The 17,503-nt window shown below is 35.1% G+C and overlaps 1 long non-coding RNA gene across 1 annotated transcript in view; it reads left to right on the forward strand.

Moving 5' to 3' along the window:
- The window catches only part of LOC141491612 (uncharacterized), a 92,867-nt gene extending 78,471 nt beyond the window's left edge, over nt 1-14,396 (forward strand). Inside the window, exons 2-3 of the long non-coding RNA XR_012469666.1 lie at nt 12,955-13,058; nt 14,329-14,396. This is a non-coding gene — a long non-coding RNA (uncharacterized LOC141491612). The remainder of the gene's footprint in view (nt 1-12,954; nt 13,059-14,328) is intronic.
- Nucleotides 14,397-17,503: the final 3,107 nt, after the last annotated feature.

Here is a 17,503-nt window from a genome sequence, read left to right on the forward strand (position 1 = left end):
AAAGATTCTGAAGTGGTTTGCCATATGCTTCCCCAGCTCATTTTTACAAATGAGGAAACTGAAGCAAACTGAATTAAGTGAATTGCCTAGAATCACTCAACTTGTAAGTGTCTTAAGTCAAATTTGACCTCAAGTCTTCCTGATTCCAGGTCATGCATCCTATCCACTGAGTCATCTAGCTGCACCACCTGGGTGACTTCTCATTTTATCCTGTGATAAACTATTTTTATAGTTGCTTTCATGGGAGCTCCTTAAGGTCAATAAACATTTGTTTTACTTCTCTTTGTATCCTTATCACTTAGCACAGTACCTGGAACTTAAAAAGATATTGTTGACCTTACTTGGTGATTTGAGTGACTGACAAAATAATCACTGGCTGAGAAATGCCACAGGTTGACTATGCACAAATGAGCCTGAGGTCTTCCTTAGACCTATCCAAATGGAAATGCCTCAAGGTCCCTGAAGACTTCACGGAATTAATGCCAAACCATTAACAGTAAGGTTACTGACCTTCTTCACTCTCCTGTCTTTTCAGCACAAGGGAATGTTGGCTCACAGATTTCATTTCTCCAAACGGTGTCTTCAGGATCATTCCCCAGACATACGCATAATAGCAACCAATTTTGACAGCAACTCTCTGTTCTCCATAGGAGAGGATGACTGAGGCTTAATTACAGTTCTTTTCTACTAAGTATGCATGCTTTTCTGAATCATATTTGTGGTTTCCCCAAATTTCCTCTCCTGGATCCACTTCATCAGTTGAATAGTCAAATGCAGGCTTGCTAATTATAATGGGATTTGGTGGTGTGAGCTTGTGTTCCACAACCAACCTCAAGGCAGCCAGGCAAATAACACTTTAAAAGCAATAATAATTTCACAGTTTACTGGACTGTTTTTAACATGTCTTTTTTTCTGTGTGATCACAAATCAAATAAGACCCCCACCCCTATAATATACATACATACATACATATATATATATATGTATATATATATACACATATATATATATGTATATATATATATACATATATATATATGTATATATATATGAAAATTGGGGAAAAGAATGTAAATCATAGAAACACAGAATTCTGGAGTTAGAAAGGGCCTCACTTTTCATACAATACCAATTCACAACAGAAAAATAACTGGCATTTCTGATATGAAGCTCTCCAGCCTTCATTTTAAGAACTCCAGTGGGGAGAAACCAACTCCTTCCTTGAGGCAGCCCAGCTCTCAGTGTTAGTAACTTTTTCCTGACATATCTTCAATGTTCTTCTTTAAACTTTCTCTTCCTCCCCCACTGCTCCTGTCCCATTATTTCTATTTTTCTTTTCTAGGATCAAAAAAAAGACCATTCTACTCCTTCTTCCAGGTGACTATCCAAGACATAGCAAGTCTGTTATCTGTCTAGTTTTCTCTTTCCCAAGTTTTCTCTTTTCTTTATTATTTCTGAATGTTGTTGCAAGTCAAAAAATTTCCTTGTGTGTGCATGCTAATGTATTGAGAGTAAAAACTGATATTCTAGCTAGCTAGCAAATTTAATATTCAATATGTGATTTCTTCTCTTTTTAATTCATATTTACTACATATATGGACAGCTAAGTGGAGTCAGGAGGATATGAGTTCAAGTCTGATCTCAGACACTTACTAACTTTGTGACCCTGTGTCATGTAAACCCTATTTGACTCAGTTCCTTATCTGCAAAATGAGGACACAGTAAAGAAGGAAGTAACAAACTACTACATAACTTTATTAAGAAAACCCCATGGACAAAAGTCCATGTGATCACTTAGAGTTAGAAATGATTGAAAAAGTCAGCAACAAAATCAGCACACACATACGCACACACACACACACACACACACACACACACACACAAATATATATAAACACATACATAACCATATCTTCATAGCTCTCCAAAATAGCAAATTGAAGAAGTGGGAATTTCCGATCCCAATCCTTATTTCATTATCTCATAAGATCATTTGATGAAAACTTGTCTCAAGGGGACCATCATTACTATTTCATAGTGTTCAATTTAGCAAAGAATTTGTTGATGTCTCCTCAGTTGCTTTTCATAGAATAATTATATATATATATATACATACATACATATATATATATATATATATATATTTTTTTTTTTTTTGCAAGGCAATCAGAGTTAAGTGACTTAAGGGTAGCACAGCTAGTAATTTTCAGGCATCTGAGGTCAAATTTGATTCCTGACTTCAGGGCCAATGCTCTATTCATTGTGCCATCTAGCTACCTCCTAATAATTATTTCTATATTTAATTTTCTATATATGCACTATCTCACCATACTCTGTAAAATATAAGCTACTCTGTAAAATATAAGCATCTAGAGGACAGGGACGTTTTTTCCTTCTGAATTGCCAGCATCTAGTAGCAGTATCAGATACCTAGTAGGCATTTAAGATATATGCTCATTAAAATAGTCTAGCAGAGAAAACATAGGATTTTGTCATCAATCAGTGCTGAACTTCACTGCCCTCTATTGACTCTCAGCTTCTTCTAAAACAGATTTCAGTAACTAATTAATTCAGTGAACATCCATCAGATTGCTCTGAGCATTCTGGAGGATGCCAATGTGTAGAAAGAGAGGGATCTGACCTCAAGGAAAAGATTATTGCCTGGGAAGACTTGAACCAGTTATTGAAGAGTCATCAGTCCCCTTTGGGATAGACTTACAACAATTTCATTGAGAATCATCACTTTGCATGACTTTAATATAGTGCATGTGACTTTAAATGGCTTCTTAGGTTCTCTTGCAAACCTAAATCTTTAATTATAAGTAATTATTAGTCATGGAAATCAAGAAAGTGGTGGGAAAGAGGATTAACATGATTTCCACTCTTCTGATCTTGCTTTTTTATAATTATCTCCCACTTCTGACCCTTATTGGTTGAAGTTTGAACCATTCTTTTTTCTAGTCTGTTCTAGGTCTTCTGGATTTCAAGGTCAGCTTTCTTTCTGCTACCTTGACCCATATTGCCTCTGACTATTTACCTAGTCAAATTTACCTAGGTTTCCGTACAATCTTAACTCAATGCTTTGTGTAGAAATTGTATGTGTGAAATATGGATTAATTTCTGATAGTAGACTTCCAAGTTTTGTCTGAGTCCTGTGTATTCACAAATAAAGCAATTTTTATGGTAAAGTGATGATAATCAATCCTAACCTGTCAGTCATTTTGTAAGGAAATTAATATAGTATATTAAAATTAAAGCAAAATAGTTCATTATGTTAGTACTATGATCATGAATGTAAAAATGCCAATGCATTTTCTCTACCAAATACTGTTTTGGAATGTCACATTTAGTTTACAATCCACCCAGTCACAGTTATATTTAATGAAGTAATAAAAATAAAATGCAAATTGTCTCACCTTTTCCCCATTTATAGAGAAGCAAAATTACTTGAGTAATAAAATTTGTGAAGGGTATGAAGAAATAACTTAAATAATGCATTACCTGGTTCTGCTTTTCCCCCCTTATTTTATTACATTACTCACTCTCATGTGAGATGATTTATCCTAAAAGGACATATGGGTAGTAGAAAATCAACAAGTAATCCCACAGACCTCTCTCTGCCCTCACATCTCTTTGCTTCCTCTCCCCCAGCCCTCATCTGATTTCAGTCCTTAAAGATTGATTCCTTTGGACCTTGGCTCTAGGAGTTTCCTACTAAAGTAAAAATGTTCATGAGTCAGGGTGCTTATTAAATTGTTATTAGGCAATATATTAATGGAATTGACAATGGGGGGGTATATGTGAGGAAAAGAATGACAAATTAATTGCAAAAATTCTAAAGGAATAAGCACCAGAGCTTCTAGACCCTAGGAAGGGATGGAAAATTAGGGTGTTAAAGGGAAGAAATGAGCAGGGTATTAATCACCATTTGAAAAGTTCTTAATAAAATTTGGGATTTATATATATGTGTATATATATATTTATATATATTTATATATATATATTTAATTTAATTTATATATATTTAATATATATATTTATATATATATTATCAGATTGTCTACCATCTCAGGGAGGGGTAAGGGGAGGAAGGAATAGAATATGCAGCTCAAAACTTTTTTAAAGCTAAAGGTTGTTTTACTGGGGAAAATAATATTTTTTATTAAATTAGTATTGTTCAAACACTAAGGTTGGTATTAGGAAACAACAAAACCAGAAAAAATGTATTAAGATTATATTCATAATTAAATACTCTTGTCATAATAAATTATAGTGCAGACCAAAATAAATATGATTAGTAAACACTAGGTTGAAGTGGATAGAATTTTGGACTCAGACTCAGGAATATATGAGTTAAATTCTGAATCAGACAAGTCTTAACTCTGTAAAACACCATCTGTAAAAATGGTGAAAATGAAAGCACCTGCCTGCCAGGGTTGATGTAAGGATGAAAAGAAATAGCATACATAAAAGTGTTTTGTAATCTTAAACTGCTATATATAATTATTATTCAATAACAGAAACTGATTTTCAATTTTAATATGATTTTTTTCAATATATATAGATAGAATGCTAGACCTGAAACCTGGAAATCTGGGTTCAAATTTCATATCTGAACTGTGTTGGTTATACAATCCTGGGCAAATTGCTAAACCTGATCTGTGCCCAGGTACCTTAGAGCAAAGTCTTATTTGTTCCCATGTTAATAATGATGGCTTGGATTGTATAAATTTTCTTACGGCATAGTTTTGACAAGTAGCTAGTCCCAATGTAAACTGTTATACAGGCTGGTATTTTTGCTGATGAGCATCTGTGGGGCTGACCTTCATAGGGAACTTGTGATTCATTAGAGAGAAAATTCTTTGTTGAGAAGTCTCTACTTAGTGATTGATTTTGCAATTTGCATACCACAGATTTGCAAAACAAATTGGGCTAATTTTCAGGTGTGAAAAAGCTCTGTGGGAAATGGTGGCTCTTCCTTCATGTAGCAAATATCTTGATCATAGAGGCTAACATTTCCAATAAGATCAGTGCCATCAGAATCAGAGCTGCTTTTTCTAGCTTAGATAGAGGTAATTACATAGTGAAGTGTTTCAATGAAAAAAAACCTTTGCACAAAATTAATTTATTTTGTAGATGGCTGAAGTGCTTCTCCTCCCCCACACCTTTGTGCTATAAATAGAGTAAAATAAAACTTTAAAAAAATGGTTCCCACAAGGGTTTAGCCTTGTAATCACCATAAATAATCAGAAAGACCAGATTCTGAGCTGGAAGGAAGATTAGAGATCATATAGTCCAACCCTCTCATTTTACTTCTTTCTGCCTTCTGTTTCTATATGATAGCTACCCCTCCCCTTCCATTTCCCCTCTTACACAAATGCATACACACATCAAACCCTCCCTCATAATGAATAAAAATCATCAAGGATAAACAGCCCAGCCAGTGACCATGTCTGACATTGTATTGGAGCACTATTTCTCCCAGATCTCCACTTCTCTATTGAAAGAACAGCAGGTGTCATTAACTGTTCTCCAGAACTAAGACTGATCATTATGCAGAACCTGTGTTATTTTCTTGTTCTTTGTTGCCAGTGTTTCTGGTCTCTTGATTGGGCTTAATTCATCAAGCATCAAATGACATGTCATCCCATGTTTCTCCGAATTCTTCTTTTCTTTATTTCTTACTATATGATGCTATTCTTTTGCATTCACATCAACTCAGCAAACTTTTAAGTGGCTCCTACTACCACTGCCAGGTACTGCCCTAAGTGCTGAAGGTACAAAGAAGGGCAATTCCCACAAAAACTAGTCCCTGTTCTAAAGGAGATCACAATTTAGTGGGAAGGATAATTTAGGCACATATACTATATATGCAAGATAAATTGAAGTTAATTTCAGATGTAAGTCACTAAGGTTAAGGAAGTTTCATATAACGTTTTATTTATACAACATGGTTGGTTTCTTAATCATTCTTTAATCAATACTCACTACCTCATTTCTAAATTTATATTACCACATGAAGTGTTACTAGGAATATTTTGAGATATAAAAGTTTTATCCTTTTATCTTCCTTGTAATTATCTCAGTTAAAAATTTTAAAAAAATTATCTCACTCAAAAATGTACAAATCTTAGTTAATTTTTCTCACCTAGTTCTAAGTTCTTTTCTAGAATTGTTGAAATAATTCACTGCTCCACCAACAATGTATTATTGTACCTACATTATTATACGTCTTCAAATAAACTCTTTTGGGGAGAGTTTTAAAATTGGGGACATTTTTGTCAGTTTGTGGGGTAGGAGGTGAATACTTAAAGTTGTTTTCAATTTGCATTTCTCCTAAAATTAGAAATCTGGGGCATTTTTATAATCTTCTTGTTAATCAGATACTGCATTTTATAGATGATGAGCTGAGACCTGGAAAGATTATCTAGACCGAAGTCATATAACAAATAAGATTACATTTTGTAATTTCAAAGTATGACTATCCAAGAAGTATGTGATTGATAAAGTCCATCTTGAATAACATTCTGACTTCCCATATCGTAAGCTCCATGCTTCAGACCATCAGGCCATGCTGAATTCTCTCTCTCTCTCTCTCTCTCTCTCTCTCTCTCTCTCTCTCTCTCTCTCTCTCTCTCTCTCTCTCCCTCTCTCCCTCTCTCTCTGCCTCTCTCTCTTTGTCTCCGTCTCTCTGGCTTCATTTCTCGGTCTTTGTCTCCTTTTGTAATGCTGCCTCATCTAGCTGATATGTGGCTAAAAGGACAGTCTGATTTAGCTGCTTGACTGTTTATAGCCTTATAAATGAGATAATGTTCCTGCCTTCAGTTATTTGTTGTCTCTATCATCCACTCTGGGTTTTTCCTTGATTCCCCCCCCTTTAACTAGGTTTAATGAGAGAGTCCATAGCTATAATATCTTGAATTAATAATTTAATACCTATAATAGCGGAAGCAGAAACAAATACAGCAGTTACAGAAATGAATAAAAAGTGATGATAAAAATAATTTAATAAAAATTAACACCGGAGTAATGCAATGTCAGAAACTTACAGGATAGAATGGTCCAGTCTATCGTATCACAAGGGTTAGAGTTAGGCAATATTGGACATTGATGAGACATGGGACTTAAGAAGATAAAGCATTAATTAATTATATGTTTATGGATTAATTTATTAATACATATGTATAATGTATATTCTAAGTACTGTGCTAAGTCCTAGAGATGTAAATAAACGCAAATAACGCTACTTCTTTTGAACAGGAGTAGAGGCAATAGAGTTTTTTTTAGGAAGGGCCTCATCAACAGCCAAAACAAAAAGATTTGATGAGTAGTCCAAATAACATTGAAATTGTGCCTTTCTATCAACCATGGAATGGGGAGACCCCTAACCTCATTTGAAGAGATCTCACATATTACCCTGCAGTTGGAAGACAAGGTCTTCTGGATACTAAGAGGCTGCTGCTTAGAGGCCACTCATTGAAGAAACAAAAAGCTTCCTAAGGGTGAGTGAGAGCCAAGGCAGGAGGAAGTTCACCATCTGGTATCTTCCTAGCTTTACTAATTATTTTTACTAATTAGTTTCTTCATTGCAATAGAAATGTCAGGAAGCTTCAGCAAATTATTAGATATTAATGTAGTTAAATATTTTTATTCCATAAGAAATGATGAAAGGAATAAGTTTAAAGAAACCTCAGGAGACTAGTAGAAATAGCAATATTGTAAACAAATAATTAGAAAAATTTAACAACTCTGATCAATGCAATGATGACCCATAGTTCCGGAAGAATGAACATGAGGCATATTATATACCTCCTGCCATAGAATGTGATGGGCTCAAGTTGCAAAATGTGATACTTGTTTTAGGCCTTGGCCAATGTGGGAATGGCACATAGGGAAAAACTCCTTTTACTTGATTGAATCTTTCTCATAAGTGCTTTTTCTCTCTCTCTCTGAATGAAGGACTAAATTTGAGGTAGAGAAAATAAATATTTGTAAAAACAATTAAATTTCATAAGTAAAAAGTATATATGATGAGGTTAAAAACTAAGGCCAGACTCTGTGCAAAGGGTCTAGTTTGCAAATGCAAGAAAAGACAGTGCTATCTCCAAAGAGTTTATATTTGAATGAGGTAAGAGCAGTGATTGGGGTAGAAAAAGTACTTTGGCCATAAGTAGAGAGATTTCATAGTTGAAGAGATAGTGAAGTATGGTTGGAATCCTAAAATTATTGTTTACATTTGTCGTACCCTCTAAATTTTAGTACCTTCTATCTAAATACAAGTCATGGTTCTGTTCCTCAAGATAAATGCCTTGGGGGTGGGGGTTAGGATTCATCATCAGAATTCTATTTCTTTCTCCACCCCACCAGCCTAACTCTATTCCCAATTTTGATAAAATTAGTTTTCTTTTCTAAATGGCTCATCTCTACTTCTTCACAGAGATGTCAAAGGCCAGTGTTATATTCAGAAGAGGAAAAAATTATCACTCTTATTTGCCCCAATGAGTATTTTTCTGAATAGAAAGAAGCTTTTGTTTTACATTGATCTACATATTGCTATATCTTCTATTTTACAATGAATTTGACTATCTCATTGATAGACTATGATCTTGTTCCTCTTTCATTTTATGATCTTAATAGTATGTAAAACTTCTGGTGTGTTGAATTTGAACTTCCTCTATTCCTACGTTAGTGCAGTCATCATTCAATCATTATTTGATTTCATATCATCTTCCACTTTCATTCTGTGGTTATTTTTCAATTTTTTCAATTTGCTGGTTTTCAGTGGCACCATCTTCTGGTCCTCTAAACAATCACAATTTATTAAAGTAGTAGTAATAAATAGTAAGAGTCACTCATGAATCATGAAATCTGAGCCTACCTCTTGCTTGCCATGATTATTCAAAGTTCGTGAAACTAGTATATTCTAACAATGGATCTAAGTCCCTCCTATAAATCTGAGTACTAGCCACCTAGGGACCCATATATCTTTTCTCCTGAGGTTCATTAAGATATACTAAGAATTGCAACCTTTTTTTCAGAGAAGGTAGTCTATTGTGCGCATTTCCTCTTAGACAAAACCTACTATATGTCCCCTACTTTATTCTCCCCCAGTCTCTAAATAGGTTTTAATTTCTCTTCTCATTTCTCTTCATCCCAGTCCTGTGGCCTTCTCTCTCCACTCACTCTTCTTATTCTTTCATGATCTTTATAAAATTGAGAATCTGAATAAAAAATCCTCTCTTCTCTGTTGACTTCCAGGATAGTTGGGGACATGTATTTGACTCCTCTTTGTGTCTTGTACCTTCTTGTCACACATTCCCACACCACCCCCCTCCAATATAAAGATTTACTAAAATAGAGGCTGAGGATTTAGACTATGTAATATTGATTCAGTTTTTCCTTCTAGACTCTTTAAACTCCCTTCAGTCTTTAGCCCCTTAGATTCTTTTAGGCCCTTGATAATCCTTCTATGTTCTCCCTTTGTCCCTTGATGCAATTTCTTTCTTTCCAGCAATACTCTAGAAACTTGGGAAAATCAACTCTATTGCTTAATCCTCTCTTTATAATTATACTTACTTTCCTTTTCTTATGTTATTCTGGTTTTGTATCAATGTTCTGTAGACTAACATTTGTTTTGTTTGTTTTTTTTGTTTTTGCAAAGATGATTCAAATGTCTTTTGTAAAAATCTTTTTTTTAATTCATGACTAGGATTAACTTGACAGGACATATTATTTTGTTTGTCTTCTGACCTTCTTTGAAGTAAGTTTATAGAGTTCAATTCCATGGTTGTGAGTGCCTGAGAAATCCCCATTGTAGTATTAGATGTTGGGATTTCAGGATTATGTTGCTCAGAATTTCCTTTCTTCTCTACTTAGAAATTTTGATTTTGGGAACTCTCACCGTTTTGCCAAATAATTCCCTCTCCATGGCTGTCATCTCTCAAGTGTAATCTCAAGATTACACAACTCTTCTAAAAAGGAAAGAGGCAAAAGCTTTAATATGGACCATTCGAATAAGATTTCTTGGTTGTGCCTCTGCCCAAATAGGCATTAATGATTCCTAAGGCTACTTTTCCTACACCCAACCCTCAGAAGTCAACTTGCCCAGGATCCAGGTGCACTTTTAACTTTTCTGTACTCTTATTTATTCTTTGAAGTGTTTTGTGTGTGTGTGTGTGTGTGTGTGTGTGTTGTGTTTGTGTGCGTGTGTGTGTGTGAGAGAGACAGAGAGACAGAGAGAGATAGAGAGACAGAGACAGAGTCAGAGACAGAGAAACATGGTGGGGGGTGGAAGGGAGAAAGGGAAAATTTAATAAGGGAAAGGTCGAAGTATAAAATTACTATCACGCTTTCATAGACCTGCACAAATGGGTAATTCCTTTTCCAACTGGTCTTATCCACAGGAGTTAGAGTCAATGAATTTATGAGAAATTACTTAGATACAACTTCTGGGAAGTTGTCTCAGGACTGACATAGGCCTTAAACCAGTCATCTTGTAGTTTAAGTTTGATATTAGAACAAAAGTAGATACAAATGGATCAGTCCACAGCTAATAATATCTTTACTTAGCCATAGCGAAGAAGGCTATTTAACAAGATAAACATTGAGGATACTTAGAGTTGGTCCAGCTGAGTGACACTTAATTATTTGAGTCGCCTATTCTCAAATGCCAAGCAACAGATTGGCAGCTTGACATTCTATGTGACTGTTTTGTATTCTAGCAATGAGGAAGGAAGTGATGACAATCCGCTCGAGCCTTTAGGCACCTATGCCAACCAAGTTCTGAGGATGGTCTTGATAGCCTTTAAAAAAGACTTATCCTAACTTTCATAGAGGTAGGAATTAGGATATTCTTTTAATATCCCTATCTAAAGGAAGATATGAGCAAAATTCTGAAATAAAGCTTGACCACCATGATTCTAAAAGATAGTTTTAGTCCACTCAATAAAGAGTCCCTATCCTCTAGATAGAATTAGTCTCCAAGTCCCAAGGAAAGCTCACCATTCATTTCTTTAAGTCCCAGTTTCCTCATCTGCAAAATGAAAGGCTCAGAAGAGATGACCTCTGAGGTTCCTTCAAGCTCTAAATCTATGATCCTATGACCTTGTAGCCAGTTAATGAACTACCCTGATCATCCCCCTACAGAGACAGTAGAAAATAGATCTAAAAACTCACTCCCATAGTGCCGATCCACACTTATGCCTCCTTTATAAAGGGGATTTCAATCCCAACCTCATCACTGGGGCCTTATTAAAAACTAGGCTAGTAGTTGTGTTTATTTACAATGGGATTTGAGAATGAGCACTGCTTTAGCAAGGGATGCCAGGAAGTATTTTTCATCCTGATGCTTCTGGAGAAGAAAATAGCCGACTTCAAACTTTGGAAGAGGCAACTTTCCAGTGGGAGAAAATGGAGCTTTTTTTCCCCTCCCCTTAGCACCTGCTAGTAGTTGGAGTTTCATAATATTATTTGTTCTAAGGGTCTAGGTAAAAAAAGGATATGAAGTACAATAAGAAATGGTCAAAGTCTCATTGGTTAAATGCACAAACATTTACAAAGGTGATTACAATGGTTGCCAGGTACTTTTCCCCACTCCCTACCTGCACCTTCTAAAATCCCCAGCCTGAATTCCTGAACATATCCCAGGTGCTGCCTCCTATCAAAGCCTTTTCTAAATCTTAGGTTTAAGTATCTTCTTTGGTTTTCCTTAATTGTTTCCCTTGGAATTTTTTACCAGGGAATGTTTATGAGTCAGATGACAAAGTGTGATTTTAAAAACAAATGGCATATTTTCACTGTGGTACCTATAGTTTGATTTGCTAGCATGTGTTCATACTATAAATCCTTGGTAGAATGAAAGCTCCTTGAGGTCATGGATTATTTTGTTTTTGTATTTGTATTCCCAGCACTTCATTCCACAGTTGCACTTTGCAGACACCCAATAAATGTAAGATTGAGTGGAGACCTATTCTTCCTGTTCATTGAATTTAAAAAAAAAGCATCAGTGTTGGACAATAATGCTAAATCTTACATAGGTTGAAAGGTTGCCAAAATACTTTCCTCAAACAGCCCTGTAAAGTGGATCATATATCAATATCCCCATTTTTTCAGTTGAGAAAAACTGAAGCTCCAAAAATTTTTTCACAAGTTGAAATGACTTGACCAAGGTCAAATAGCTAGTGAGTGTCCAGATTTTCTTTGCCCCTTGTCTTTTTATATTAATATCTGATTGATGCCATTTTTTAACATTGCACCTTGCCATCTACCTTGAGTTTTACCTGGTAAGAAAGGTAAATAACTAAAATGAAAACTGTAAAAACAGCTACCACATATGACAATGTAGTCATCATTTTGCATCCATAGTTCTCTACTTTTTTAAAGATAGAGGAGTCCAGACTCTTCATTTTAACAATAAGGAATGACACTTTAACAAAAATTTAACAACCTTCTTTTTCATTGAACTCCAAAGCCTATTTTGAGTAAACTTATGTGGGGAATGAATGGATCAGAAATAACTTGGTAATAGGAAGCATTATTCTCTGCATTAATAATTAAGCCTAGCAAGATCTAATCTGGTCATAAAGTAAACCTCAATTGAAGAGGACAGAATTTGTTAGCTAGGATAATCTTTCTGAATATATCTATGAATTCATGCAAATATGTGACATTTCTATACCTTGATGAAGCTTTACCATCCATAGACTTGGAAGAGCTCCCAGGTTTTTACCTTAGAGTAGTTCCTTGGTTTTACATAGCAAGGTATTCATTATAATTATAATTGTTATGTAATTGTGTATAGTGAAAGATTTGTCTAGAAAGGCTATTTTTTTGGAAAGGAACATGCATATGAACAATAAGTGCCAGTAACACAAGACAGCAAGGAGACGATTTAGGCTGACGCTAACCAATGTTTTTTTTTTCCCCCTCTTTTCTTTCTTCTTTTATAAATCACAGGCCGAACACTAGGATGCCATGGTATCTCAGCAACAACTCGACAACAGATGTAAAATATTCCCTCAGAGAATGGGAGGGGGGGGAATCATTTGTCTTTAGTGAAGGTATTTAACATTCTGTACCACTCTCACCATAAATTAATTTTCAGTTAAGCTAATAATGTTTTTACATACGTATTATGCATTTATACGGAACGAGATCCTAATAGTTAGAATTTTCATTTTCTGCTGTAAGGATTAGCCTTAGTTATATACTCAGGTTAATATCATTTTGTTGACAGAGGTGGAGTAGGTGGCTGACTGAAATTTTAGTAGCATTGGGATGTGGTTCCTTTTCCTACCCTTCAATGCCTCTCCTCTCTGATTATTAGGGTTACCTGAAATTCATTTAGAAGGAGCAAAAAGCTAAAGTAAAAGTTTATGATGCAAAAATCTCCAAAAATTAACTTAAAAAACCTTAAATTTACACTAGATTATAAATGACTTGTATCATATTCTTTCATGAGAATTTTAATAGAAGAAAGATGAGGGCAAACTAAGTAGCCAGTGGATAGAGCCCATCAGGAGAAAGATGAAGAGAGAACAACAGGATGCTAGACTTCCCAGGGAGAAAGGAATGCTCCAGAAAGAAAACAAGGGAAAGGGAAGGAAGGGAAGCCTTCATATGTAGAAGATACACTTTGCCTCTATCTAGTTGTATGATATGAGAAGGAGGCACTGGACTTGCAAAAGAGGATCAGGGTCAAGTTCAAACTCTGATTTTTAGCCCCTGAATAACCAACTCATTCATCTCTCTCTTAGTTGCCTATTCAATAAAAAGTATGGATGACCTGCAGTTAAACAGCTGATTTCGAGCTCTGACATGCTATTGCTAAAGCTCTAAGGTACAGTAAGGAAGATCCGAGTTCAAATCCATACTTACTCACTGTGTGACCCTGGGCAAGTCACTTAACTTTGCCTAGAACGACAACAATAGCAAGTAAAACTCTAAAGAACTCTCTATCTCTAAATCCTGAACCTCTCTTTTTGTCTGAAGGACTGACACCATTAACATAATAGACCCTAGAATAAAGTCATACTTTTTTAGGGATTTAAAAATAGGGAGGGATTGAGTTGATGGTGAGTTTAACTAATTAAGACATTGAGATAGGGAGCATCTCTTAGGAGAAAGGGCTTTTCTAGTAAGAGTTTTTTTGCAATTGCAAGGTGTAGATGGAAGGGTTTCTTGGCAAAATGGAGAGTTTACTCTCCCAGGAGGGCTTAATTAATGGTATAACATTGCTTTGAAGTTTGAGATTTAAGGGTGATAGGAACATAGAAATAAAACTAGAAGGTGCCTCAGAAACAATCTAGATCATCTGTCTTCATTCCATAGATAAGACCCAAAGAGTTAGATGACTTGCCCAAGATCACACAGAAGATGAGCACCGGAGTCAAAATCTGAACAAAGGTCCTCTGACTTTGGAGCCACAACTTTTTTATTCTAAATAGCATTTAGATGACACCTTAAAGTTTGCAAAGTATTATGCACATTATTTAATTTCTATCCTGACAGGAACCCTGTGAATGAGGTGCTGCTTTTTATCCATATTTTTTCAGATGAGAAAACTGAGACTGAGAGAAGTAAAATGACTTGTTTACCATACATTTCTGTTTTGCATTTTTATTTTTTTAAGAAATGCACAAGCATATATTTATATTTCTCTCTCTATCTCTATCTCTCTCTCTCTCTTTCTATCTCTATCTCTATCTCTATCTCTATCTCTATCTCTATCTCTATCTCTATCTCTATCTCTATCTCTATCTCTATCTCTATCTCTATCTCTATCTCTATCTATCTATAATTTATCATGGGAATGGTGAAATTTATCCATTACTTTGTTTTGCCATCTGTACCTTCTTGTTTACTGTGCATTAAAAAAAAAACTTTATTAATGTCTTGGAGGGGTATTTATAACCGTCAATTAATCTGTTCCATATTTTCTTGTCGATAGAGTCTCTCCCTTCTTAAAAAAAACACTATGTGTGGGGGCGGCTAGGTGGCGCAGTGGATAAAGCACCGGCCCTGGAGTCAGGAGTACCTGGGTTCAAATCTGGTTTCAGACACTTAATAATGACCTAGCTGTGTGGCCTTAGGCAAGCCACTTAACCCCGTTTGCCTTGCAAAAAACTAAAAAAACCCCACTATGTGTAATCCCCCCCCAAAACAACTAACACATTAACCATATCTGAGAATGCCTCTTTCATCTGGAATCTCTTTTTAGGCAATCATTCCCCTGACAAGATATGGAAAATAGGGTTGCTTATCAGTCCTTCTAAATAACTATTGCTTATTGTTTTTAATCAGAGTTCTGAAGTCTTTTAAAGTTCTTTATTCACATAAATTTTGTTGTCACTTCCCATTATTTTTGTTGTCACTGCATTTAGCTTTGTATCTGTAAACATCTTCTAGAATTCTCTGATTCTCATCATATTCATCATTTCTTGTGGCACAATGAGATTCCGTTATTCATACATGGCAATATCAAGTGGTTTGCTGAATGCTGGTTGTCTCTTATATTTCCAGTTCATTGTTATAAGTGTAGCTATAGATATTTTTGTACATTGAGGTCCAGTCCCACTTTCTTTGTTTTTTGGTCCTGGTGGTGAGATATGGCTGGTAGAGGTATCGCTGAGTAAAGGGGTGGGCACATTTTAGTGATTTTTAGGGCATAGTTCTTAACTGCTTTCCAGAATGAGAGAACAATTCACAGTTTCATAAATAGTACATTAGCATGCTTGTCCTCCCACCACCTTTCTAACAAATGCTATTTTCCTTATTCTTTCGTCATCTTTGCAGATCTGATGAGTATGAAGTAGAATCAGAGTTGTTTCAATTAGCATTCCTCTAAAAATGAGTGATTTGGAGCTTTTTTCCAAATGGTGGTTGATAATTTGTGTTTCTTCATTTTAGAAGTACCTATTCATATTTTTGGACTATTTATGTATTGGGGAATTGCTTTTGTTCTTACATATTTGAACCAATTCTTTACATATTCTGGGTATTAGACCTTCATCAGAAAAATTTAAAGTATCTCTCTGCCTCCCTTGGGGAACTGATTCAGCTAAAGGAGCATTTGATCCATGTCTGTTAGAGAGAAATTCATCTATTACTGCAATGATCGTAGGCTCTTTTCAAAATGAATGTTGAAATCCCAAATGAAGTGGTTAGAAAAGACAAGTAATTTTAGATGAAATTGCATTGACTAGTATGGTACATCATTCAGGAAATTGAATTAACTTTGTGGAGAAATACATATTTGAGCTTCTAAAACATGGAGGTTAAAACCTTCATTAGAGAGGACCTGGGATTTCTTTTACATTTAAAGAGATTTGCAATTCAACAGACAGTTTCAAGCATCTGCTACCAACAAGTCACTTTGATAGCCGGGGATACCAAGATGCAAATGCATAGTTATTGCCCTCAAGAGCTTACAGTTTAATAGTGGGGATTAAATATTGACACTAATTATTATAAGACAAAGCAGACTATGGAAAATGGAAAGAAGTCCAAAGAAAGAGAGCTGTTATAAATTTGAAGAGGATACCATCACTGAGATAGCATTATGGAATGGAAAAGGAATTGGTCCAGGAGACAGGAGCACCTTGGTTTAGTGTTCATCCTGCAACATTTACTTATTAGTTGATCAGGAACAGTCACCTAATCTAGTTAGGCCTCATGTCACCTATAACATGGGAGGAAACAATGGCTTCAGAATTTACTTCACTAGGTTTTGGGGAGTGTGTCAAATAATACAGGAAAACATCTTATAAACCATAAGTAATATATATATATATATATATACATGCATATATGTATATATATAATATATGTAAATGTGTTAGTATTACTTTAGTTGGGGGGAATCCATAAAAAGGTCATTTTTTTTCTGTTCTATTAAGGAATTCTGTGTAATTCATAAATATGCATTAGAGGAGGGTCTCTAAAGCCAATGTTTTAACCTTCCAAGTTAAATATTGAAAAAAAAATAAACAATACATATGACTGGATCCTGTATTTTCTTATTTTCTTTTTTTTTTTTTTTTAGCTTTTGCAAGGCAATGGGGTTAAGTGGCTTGCCCAAGGCCACACAGTTAGATAATTATTAAGTGTCTGAGGTCAGATTTGAACCCAGGTACTCCTGACTCCAAGGCCAGTGCTCTATTAACTGTGCCACCTAGCCGCCCCTATTCACTGTGCCACCTAGCTGCCCCTGGATCCTGTATTTTCTATATTTTTTCATCAACAAATGTGACGAAAGATGTAACCTATTCTAGAAATGATTTGCAAATGCTTGTCTTTTTTCTTTTTACATTTTTTAAAATCAAGGATACCTTCAATGCATAGAGATTTTATAAGGGGTGAGAAAACAGATGTTAGGCTATTAGTTACTGATATTATCTTGATTCTCTCCTTTCGGGTAATAATACCATCCATGATTTTTCTAATAATTTGATGTTTTTCTTTTTTTTCTTTTTTCTTTTTTCTATATTCTGATATCCTACAAATT

Source organism: Macrotis lagotis, chromosome 6 (assembly GCF_037893015.1).
Source record: "Macrotis lagotis isolate mMagLag1 chromosome 6, bilby.v1.9.chrom.fasta, whole genome shotgun sequence".
Classification (NCBI taxonomy): domain Eukaryota; kingdom Metazoa; phylum Chordata; class Mammalia; order Peramelemorphia; family Peramelidae; genus Macrotis; species Macrotis lagotis.